A 10833-nucleotide genomic window follows, 5' to 3' on the forward strand; every position below is an offset into this window, starting at 1 on the left:
AGATAAAGCGGAAAACTTGGAACTCCGGAAAAGAAAAGATGAAGCGTCTCGAACCGAGAAATGTGACATGATGAAAAACTCTGGAAAGAAGAAATTAGATCACTTGGATGAAACAATAATAAGAATTACGTTATGCGTATCCTTCACCAATTTAAATTGATGACAAGCAACGGATTTGGCATACTACTTATTCTCGTAGAAAGGATTAAGATAGATATAGCGCAAACTTGGGAAGGTCTTCAACGAACCATCGGTAGGATTGAAACAACGAATAACATGATATGATAATGAAGGAAGAGAAATCTTGAACGAACCACCGTAAGAATTGAAAATGAACGTAGCAAACGCACAATTCACCTGGAAGAATTGGAAAACGAATAAAGATACTTGAGGGGAACTTGGATACAAGAGAACAAAGAGATCATGAGTTGACTAGAGTATACTTGAACGATGCACCGGTAAGATTTGGAGAACGAGAGCTGAAAGCTGGAATAAATAATCATTCTGAGATGATGGCCTTTGGATAATCAAACTGAAAAGACTCCTGAAAGCTTCGGATGGTTATGAAAAGAATTCTCGCAATCGAAAACAATTATGAGAGGATGGCATCAAGCTGGAACTACACATCTTTGAGAGAACGGAGCAAGATTTAAGAGAAAATCTTCTTTGGTCTTCAAAATCTGAGAATGACGACGAGAAACACCACCATGACTTGTTGAGACACTCCAGAATAATGAAGAATATAAAGGTTGAATCAACAATGAAAAGAATTTGAACGCGATCTTGGAAAGCATCTGACTGATGAAATCCATTCTTACGTCAAACTTCGAAAGGAATTTGGGAATAGCTCCGGGAAAATTATAAGAGTCAGGTAAGATCCTGGGAAAAGACCTGTGGGTTAGGGCCCACTCAAAAGAAACACCGTGGAAATTATTTAAAAGACAGATTGCACCAGATGAATTAACTGGCTTGAATGAGATAACAACCTCGAAATAGCTTGAACGGACTAAGAATGGAAACACGAATCTTTCGAGATGTCTTCAGCACACCGGAACAAAAGAATGGCGAGAAGTGGATGATTAAGAGGTGCACCGACATGAGCAAACATTTGAAACGAGGAAAGGATATGATCAACAAAGCTTGAATTGAATCCACCGGGGAAGATAAGAGAACAAAGAATGATAAACTTGAAGCTTCCTGAGCATCTTCCTGAGAATCACCAGATAAGAACATTGATGGAAAAGAATGGAGAAACTTCACATCCATAAGATGGATACATGATTAAGAAATACGAGTCCTTGAAGAAAGAGGGTGGGAGGGCGGGAAAAACAAAGGCAACTTGGGGCATATGGAATAAACACCGTTGAGAAAACTTATAATTGATCTTGCGGATGGGGAGAATGCTGGGATCATCTCGAAGAGAAACGCACCGGTTGGAAATAGAATTAAGATGGCAATCCCGATGATCAAGAAGGGTTAGTATCCACATTGGAATATGAGAACACCACTTAGAAAAGTTATGGAATCCACATTTGACTTCGAAGCAACTCGAATACCACAACTTAAAACAAAACAAAGGATTGGCTCGCAAAATAAGCCGGAAACAAACATATGATAGAGATTTCGCCCAAAGTGTTCGTGATGAGGCCCCACGGTCATGACGTACAGCGGATGTCACGAATGACAAACAAGACGTCCCCGAATCGGCATAGCCAAGGATTCTTTAAGACGCCTCGCGACCACTGTAAATCGACCGTGAAAAGCGAACCACTAGACGTTGGACCCCAATCTCAAATCATACATCTGTCGAAAAGATATTCTAGGAGCTACTTGAATTCCCACTTATAAACTCCCGAAACTTTCTGGTTATGCAATATGGTGTTGGGGATACAGGGGACGCAATATATCTCACCCAAGCTGACAATACCTAGATCCAGCTGTATCCATCCGTCAACACATAACGAAGAAACCTTCGGAAATCGTTTACCTCAACCTTCGAAAAGCATCCGCTATACGAGTTATGGCAATAATCCCGAACTCCCGCCCCAGTACTGGGTGGCGTCGAGGTGATCTCACCAACAACTACATAAAAGAGATTTTCGATGTCGGCGAAACTCAGGTATTCAAGAACTGCAACGATAAAATTGTGACGACAACACCTCAGAGCTCAACTCCCCGGGACACTGCCACAACCCCTAAATGTCAGGAGGCACCAAGAACAATGTTCTCGTCACAAAACCATCGAAACGATTCCAAGATACTCGCGTGATCCTAAATTTTTTTAGTGAAATTTGAGGAGAGGAGAGTCAAAACTTCTACGTCAGGGGGCCTCACCAGAGCGACGAAGGGACTGAGGAGTAAAAAGAATCCTACTCTCCGATATATATAATCCTAAGACTCAAAACATTTTGTTCTAGACTCAACAACGCCAGCGATTCGATCAAGCAGGGGGCTCCTATGTTGGGGATGGCTCTGATTACCAACTTGTAACACCCACGATGCGGCTATATCTCTCACGTGTTGAGGCACGAATTAGAGGCATAACCGCATTGTAGGTTTTGTCGCAAGAAGGGTCATGTTCACACAATCCCATGTAATGAACAAGAATGGGATAAAGAGAGTTGGCTTACAATCGCCACTTCACACAATTCATAAATAAATTCATACATCATTCAAGATACACACATAGACCGACTACGGTCAAATCCAAATGAAAAGAAGATAACCCCAATTGCTAGATCCCTGATCGTCCCAACTGGGCTCCACTACTGATCATCAGGAAACGCAACGTAGTAACGACCAAGTTCCTAGTCGAACTCCCACTTGAGTTCGGTAGCATCGCCTGCACTGGCTTCAACGGCACCTGCAACTGTTTGGAAGTATCCGTGAGTCACGAGGACTCAGCAATCTCACACCCGCGAGATCAAGACTATTTAAGCTTATAGGTAGGATGGGGTAATGAGTTGGAGCTGCAGCAAGCACTAAGCAAATATGGTGGCTAACATACGCAAATAAGAGCGAGAAGAGAAGCAACGGAATGGTCGAGAAGCTAGAAATGATCAAGAGGTGATCCTAATCTCCTACTTATGTCAAACATAACCCAAACACCGTGTTCACTTCCCGGACTCCACCGAAAAGAGACCATCACGGCTACACACGCGGTTGATGCATTTTAATTAAGTCAAGTGTCAAGTTCTCTACAACCGGACATTAACAAATTCCCATCCGCCACATAACTGCGGGCACGGCTCTCGAAAGTTCAAACCCTGCAGGGGTGTCCCAACTTAGCCCATTATAAGCTCTCACGGTCAACGAAGGATATTCCTTCTCCCGGGAAGACCCGATCAGTCTCGGAATCCCGGTTTACAAGACATTTCGACAATGGTAAAACAAGACCAGCAAAGCCGCCCGAATGTGCCGACAAATCCTGATAGGAGCTGCACATATCTCGTTCTCAGGGCACACCGGATGAACACTACGTACAACTAAAACCAGACCTCAAGTTTCCCCGAGGTGGCGCTGCAAGTGGCTCTAGTTCGGACCAACACTCAGAGGAGCACTGGCCCGGGGGGGGGGGGTAAATAAAGATGACCCTCGGGCTCCGGAAACCCAAGGGAAAAAGGCTAGGTGAGGCAAATGTAAAACCAAGGTTGGGCCTTGCTGGAGGAGTTTTATTCAAAGCGAACTGTCAAGGGGTTCCCATAACACCCAACCGCGTAAGGAACGCATCAAGGAACATAACACCGGTATGACGGAAACTAGGGCGGCAAGAGTGGAACAAAATACCAGGCATAAGGCCGAGCCTTCCACCCTTTACCAAGTATATAGATGCATTAATTAAGATAAGATATATTGTGATATCCCAACATAAACATGTTCCAACATGGAGCAATCTTCAACTTCACCTGCAACTAACAATGCTATAAGAGGAGCTGAGCAAAAGCGGTAACATAGCCAAACAACGGTTTGCTAGGAAAGGATGGTTAGAGGCTTGACATGGTGATATGGGAGGCATGATATAACAAGTGGTAGGTAGCGCAACATAGCGATAGAGCAAACAACTAGCAAGCAAAGATAGAAGTGATTTCGAGGGTATGGTCATCTTGCCTGAGATCCCGCAAGGAAGAAGAACGAGTCCATGAAGTAGACGAACCAACGTAGTCGAACAAATCCTCACAAACGCAACGTAACCGGAACTATCAAGGAGAAGCACAGCCGGAAAGAAGCAAACAACATGGTAAACACACAAGCATGAACATGGCATGATGCACAACCAAGGATGATGCATGTCCGGTTTAAAGATGCATGGCATGGCAAAGTGCACAAACAATACTACAAATTAAGTGGAGCTCAATAAGCAACGAGTTGCATATTGACGAAACACCACATCAATTATTTAGTTCTCTCTCGGTTATGTACCCAACAATATTAAATGTTATTAAACATGGAAAAAGGGTGAAGCATAAGTAAACTAACTATTTAGGCAAGTTTAAATGAGTCCGGAAACAACAAACAACAATTCCGGAAAATCCTCATATGCATATTTTGGAATTGGTACTGTTCTGCCCTAAACCATATTTTAATGTTGTTAAGCAGTAAAACAAAGTGCACCAAGTTAATCTATGCATTTTTCTAGACAATTTACATATATAGTTTATTTAATTCGGAGCTACGGTTATTTAGTTATGAAATAAATCATTTTAACATGGCATTTATGCAAAATTAAATAAACAGCAAGTTTAAACATTTTAAACATGGATGAGAGCAGCATATTATGAAACTAGATGAAATTCTAAGCATTTTACATATTTATATCATTTTAATCCGATGCACGGTTGATGAGTTATTATATGCATGAAGACTAGGGACTTTTCTGCAAAACAGTAAATCCTGGGGTAATAGCTAAATTCGCAGATCCTGAAAAAAACATCATCGGGCAGAAACTGGCTGGGCTCTGGGCGCTCACCATGGGCTGAGGCCCAGGTCGGTGGCGGCGGCTGGGGCAGATCTGGAGCAGGCCGGATCTGGAGGGGAAGCAGGCTGGGCCTTGGAGCTGGCTCGCGACGCGGGGCCCACGTGGAAGGTTGAAGCGGTCAACGGGCGCAGGCGGGAGACGATGCAGCGGCTGCTGCTCGTTGCAGGGGAAGCAGAGGCCGGCGACGCACGCTGCAGCGGACGGCGACGGACCTTGGTGGAGGGGTTCCGCGCGGGAACGACGGGGATGGGCGCGGGAGGACGGATCCGTCCGTCTCCCAGCTCGGCCTGGTGCAAACGACGGCGAGGGAGCTGCGGGGAACCATGGCGAGCTCCTGGTTGCCTCCTGGAACAGAGAGGGAGAGGCATGTGAGACAAGGAAGAGAATTAGAGGGAGGAGGGTAGGGGCGCGAGAAAGGCGACCTGGCAACGCAGGGGAGAGGTGGAGGCGAGGATTCGGCGAAGCGGCGGACTTCCTTCGGCGGCCATGGCGCCTGTCGTGCTTCTGGCTAGGGCGTACCTGCTCCTGCAGCAGATGGGCAGAAAACAGAGGGTTCAGAGAGGGGAAAACGGGAGGAGCATGGGAAGGAGAAGAAGGGGGCGTCGGTGCTCATCTCCGGCGAAGCTTGCCGGCGGCTTGACTCTTGTGGCGCGAGGCCGCCATGTGAGGGAGCTCGGGGGTGCGGGGACGAGGTGGCTCTGGACGGCGACGAGGCGGGGCTAGAGATGCTGTGGGAGGAGTCCGGCGAGGAGCGGCTTGGGAGGCCTCAAGCACGAGGAGCGGGGCTGGCTGCTCTGGTTGGTGGGTGGAGGAAAACAAGGAGAAGGGGATCCTGAGGTGGATCGAGACCGAGCGGTGGCGGCGATGGGGACAAACCTCCTAGAAATTAGGGTTGGGATGATTTGGTAGGTGATGGTCTTATATATAGCAAGTGGATTTTTAGGTAGGGATATTTGGTCCCTCCGATTTTAGTCGGACGGTCGAGAAATAAATATATAGGGAGTCTAAATAAGAAAACAGATATGTTTTATAAATGTTTGGGGATGATCCGGACCCAACGGTAATGACTGAGCGGATCGGGTTCGGAGAAGTTTCGGACGTGCAAGAGGGGTCTATGCACTACGCAAGGAGGGGTTAGGCGGTCACGGTCAAGAGGGAAGCGAAAATCCGGTTGGACTCGGACCGGTCAACGAAGGTAAGGGGGGAACGCGACAACTACGAACGGATGCAAGCTTTCTGAAAACATGCAGATGCAAATGATGACATGATGAATGCAACAAACAAATAAATACACGCGATGATCACGAAGAACATGGAAAGCGTCTGGAGCGTCAGTCTCGGGGCGTTACATGGAGTTAGCAGGGAGCCCCTTCAACCAAGTACGGGCCGTCCCTTCCAACATCAAGGGAAAATACTTAGCACATGTAGCTTCGCTAACATCCAGCAATTCCATGGCCATCTCATAACTCTTAATCCACGCCTCAGGAGGTAAGTCGGCTGTGTAGTTAGGCACCTTGCGAGGACCTTTGAAATCCTTGGGCAGACGCTCATTCCGTATAGCTGGCACTAAGCATGGCACGCACAAATTCTTAAAGGTTACACCTGGCTCTTCTGAAGTTGTCGAACGAACGGGAGTAGGCTGACGGGCCGCGTACTGAGCCGCTAGCTCAGCCTCCCAACGCGCTCTACCTTGATCCACTATGTTCTGAGCCTCAGCACCATCGCCCGCCGGGTTATACCCGCGCGGCGGGTTACGGTTTCGCGCACTGCTCGACACAGCCAGTTCATCGATATGTCTGCTGTAACTCCGGCTTGGGCGAGGGGTGGAATGAATCCTTTCACGACTGTAAGAATAAGCCTGCTGCTGAACCAACGCCATCTGTAACAGCTCTCGAGCTCTCCGGGTTTCAACCGCCACTGGAGACTCGCCTTCAACCGGAAGAGCCGCCAATCGCGACGCCGCGGCGATCATGTTATCCAAAGGGTTAGAGTAATGTACCGGCGGTGTCGGCGCACTCTGAGGCGGGTTATTGTGCTGACGAGGCGGGTCCGTCGTGCATGGCTGAACCGGCATTCTCATCCCAGGTGCTTCGACCCGGTTTACCACTGCCGGGTTACTGGTTCCTGCTCCTGGCGTGTTAAAGAGATTTCTTGCTTCATAAACCGGAGGTAGACGAGTCTGATGCCTCCTTCTCATGACATCGTTCGAAGCGTTCTGGTCTAGCATGAGCCGGTAAGACTCCGCCTGAATCCGCTGTGCCTGAGCATCCAAAGCAGCCCGCTCTTCAGCCATCCTGGTGTTTTCCGTGTTCAGCTGCTCCTTGGCCATCTCATCATGCAATTTCGCGACTGCCGCATTATGCTGATCCTGATCCGCCGAATTAACCACTGTTGTTATCAACGCTGTCAGTTTGTCCACCAAGTCAGTTAAGATCTGGGCCGGCGGGCGCACAGGGCCTCCTGCCCCGGCAGCCGTCGCCGCTGCTGACAGGAAATTAATTCTGCTGCAGTTGATGAGTGTTGCATGGGCTGTGTACCGGCCATGAAGATTGCAACCTGGTTCAGCGGTTCGAGGGGGTCCGGAATACTGTCGCCATCGGAACAGCCCCCAAGCCGGCCATCTTGCAACTGGTACAATGACTCGGTCTCGCCGGTGGATGACTCGCCATCTGAATAGACAACCGTCTCACCGTTAGATACCGATTCAGATTCTGCACCGTTAATGAATCCCACGAAGGCACGCTTCCTGGCGGGCTGAACTCGGGCGGGTCTTGCACGCTGAGCCGTCTCGATGATGTCGGCGCAGATGTCCGGCTCAGGGCCCGGTTCGCCAATCTTGCTAGTGAAAACATGAATTCCACCAAAGGGGACCCGGTACCCGTACTCGATTGAGCCGGCCTCGGGGCCCCAGCCTGCGTCGTCGATGTAGAGCTTTCCGCAACGACTTTTGGTCATCCGGCCCACAGCGTATCCCTTGAGCCCTTCGAAGTTGCCCTCTAAGAACTTGAAACCATCGTGCGTTAGCCCCACAGTGGGCGCCAACTGTCATGGAATTGTCACGGCAGATGTCCTAGTGTGAGGACTTAGTCGTGGAGCCATCGCGACGGGTTAGCTTAAAGGGGTTAATCGGGACAAAGGACACGAGGAGTTTATACTGGTTCAGCCCCTTGCGGTGAAGGTAAAAACCTAATCCAGTTTGAGGTGGTATTGCTAGGGTTTCGATGATCAGGGAGCGAATACGCTTGACCTGACTCTCGATCTGTTGTTTCTCGTCCCTAAACCGCCGCCGGGCCGTCCCTTTATATACACAGGTTGATGCCCGGCGGTTCACAGAACCCCGGCCGGCTCTTAAACGTGTCCGGCATGGTTTCTACTCTTTCCTATCTTACAACACAAGTCATACATCTTATGGCGATTTACATCTTGGGCTTTAACCCGCCTTTGGGCTTTGGGCCTTATTGCCAAGTCTCCTTCATAAAGCGCCATCTTCCATGTCTTCATGGGCTTCAAAATATGGGTAATTACTATGAGCATAACCCGGCCCCTCCTGGGCGGTTTATACACAATAGTCATATCCCCAACAAATTTGATCCTTTTAAACTTCCAACTCATATTTCATATGTTTTGAAGAAGTCATTTTATCTTCTCTCATTAAAATCATTGAGTTGCTTAAAGTTTCTGAATTTGAAATATTTTCAATGAAATTCAAATATCTTCAACAACCCTTTTCATTTCAATAAATGGAAGAAGTCATGTCATCTTCTCTCTAGGGTTTTGTATTTGAAAAGAATTTGAATTCATGGAGATCAGAATGCAAAGTGAATGTTCGGGAAAGTCCTTTTATTCCCTCTCATTTAACTTTCACTCAATATCACACAAGCAACCACACCACAATCAAACAAACAATCAAAACTATTTATTTAATATAACATTCCAAAATTTAGAATTTTGGGTTGTTACAAACCTACCACCCTTGAAATGAATCTCGCCCTCGAGATTCGGAGAGGCTAGTAAGAAATAGGTTAGGTTTGGGGGTCTTATCAAAATCCATCGACCGTCTCAGGGGTTTGGGGTGCTACCACCCTTAGAAACATCGTTACAGTCCCATCAATAATCATATACTCCATCCTTATTCTTGACAGGGCCGGTCTTCTCAGTTCTTCAGTATAATTCCTTCTCTGGCTCTTCCAGTAGCGGCATAACCTTTTCCTCAATTCTTCTGTCCTTTCATCGTGGTAAGGTTATTCCGAGACTGGATCTTCTTAGCTGACGGGTCTGGCGCCAATACTAAACAACTATCGATATCTCATGATGGTCAACAATTTATGGGTTCTCCTGCAGAAAACGGGTCTGGGCTTCATTCTCACCGTATGACCTACGATTGGCAACAACTGCCTTGTACGAGGGGAAAAATTTGTCATACCATTTTAAGGTTCAAACAAGGTTTTTATCGTCGTCTCTCTACTATAGGCAAGTCACTCAGATTTACCATCCCATATAGCCAGGCGAATAATAAGAGTAAGTCGGTATGGTGATCAATCCATCCCGCACCCAAATCATTATCTTGTACATGGTTTAGTGAATATTGCATTTTAACACTCGGTCATCCTCACAAGCATTGCAGAATTTCTCTTATCGACGAACTAAGTTTGGTTAATCCATTGATTCTGCAAGCCAGGCAAACAATCTATCGTTTCTTCACAACTCTCAAGTTTTGCGTAAATTCCTATAAGATCGTCTGTCGATAGAGTCGTAACTTCTTCCAGGGTTTTCCTTCCGCAAGAGTGTGCTTGCTTCTTGGCAGGTCCTGGGGCTTGTGGGTTATGGCCCATCTCATCACTTGTAAACCTTGAACTCGTCATCGGGGGCAGCTGATCATTATTCCAACATCCAGCTTCCTAGCATTCTTAAATCCATCCAATTGTACTGTCTCCCTTCAGACTCTTGGGATATCCCATATATCGAGATAAAACTCGTACTTATTTTGTCCAAAGTCCACTCCGTGGAATATCATTATCTTTTCCAGGGGTCGGGGGTCCTCACAGGGTACTACCACCCTTGAAATGCACAAATTCATCCATAGACCATATTTCTCATATCCTCGAAAATGGTCAAGATCTTTCTTCATAGAGTAACAACTCATAAAATCCAAAACAGTACCAACGATGCTAACTTTATTGATTCTCAAATTATTACAATCTCCTGCATTTCCATTACATGCCTCAACTCAACACCTCAATATAAAAGAAATGTTCTCCCTACTACTACTACATTTCTTTTGTTGCAAACTCAACTATTTAGCCCAAGCTCCTTCTCCTTGGGGCATTCTCTGGCAAAGTGCCCTGCTCCATTACAACGAAAACATATTACTTCTGACAAGTCTCGAGGTTTCCTTGTGATTATATAGCCTCCTTGGGTCCTCGGCTTCCTTTTTGGGCAACCGCTGAAGTAGTGCCCTGACTCCTTACACCTGAAACAGGTGATGTGACTCGGGTCCTTTTTTGTAGAAATTGGGTTGTTCCTGGAATCCAACCTATTTCTCTTCCTGGACTTTTCCGTACCAATCAGGGCTTCTATTTCCCGTGGGTCATTCTCTACTTCCACTGTCGGGAATGCTACTAGATCCCCATTCAGACAATTCTGGGAGATGTGTCCTTCTTCTCCACATGAATAGCATGACTTGGTGCAGGGTTTAATTGGGTCCTCTTCGGGTGTGTACTCCACCTCTTCCTTCATCACATGTTTTTCTAAAATTTCCATGAGGGCTCCTTTCATTGCTTCTTTCTTCTGCTGGATGGTTCTTTGTACCAGGGGGTAAATGTGACACTGAGCAGGGTAGTGGGTAGTCCCTTCACACA

General features: G+C 46.9%; 1 long non-coding RNA gene across 1 annotated transcript; it reads right to left on the reverse strand.

Moving 5' to 3' along the window:
* Positions 1-2607: 2607 nt before the first annotated feature.
* LOC120962545 (uncharacterized) lies at positions 2608-5947 on the reverse strand. Its single transcript, XR_005753289.3, has 4 exons — positions 5398-5947; positions 4967-5320; positions 4108-4196; positions 2608-2869 (listed from the first exon to the last, which is right to left on the reverse strand). It is a non-coding gene; the product is annotated as an uncharacterized lncRNA (long non-coding RNA).
* Between the last annotated feature and the right edge of the window lie 4886 nt (positions 5948-10833).

Source organism: Aegilops tauschii, chromosome 4 (genome assembly GCF_002575655.3).
Source record: "Aegilops tauschii subsp. strangulata cultivar AL8/78 chromosome 4, Aet v6.0, whole genome shotgun sequence".
Classification (NCBI taxonomy): Eukaryota; Viridiplantae; Streptophyta; class Magnoliopsida; order Poales; family Poaceae; genus Aegilops; species Aegilops tauschii.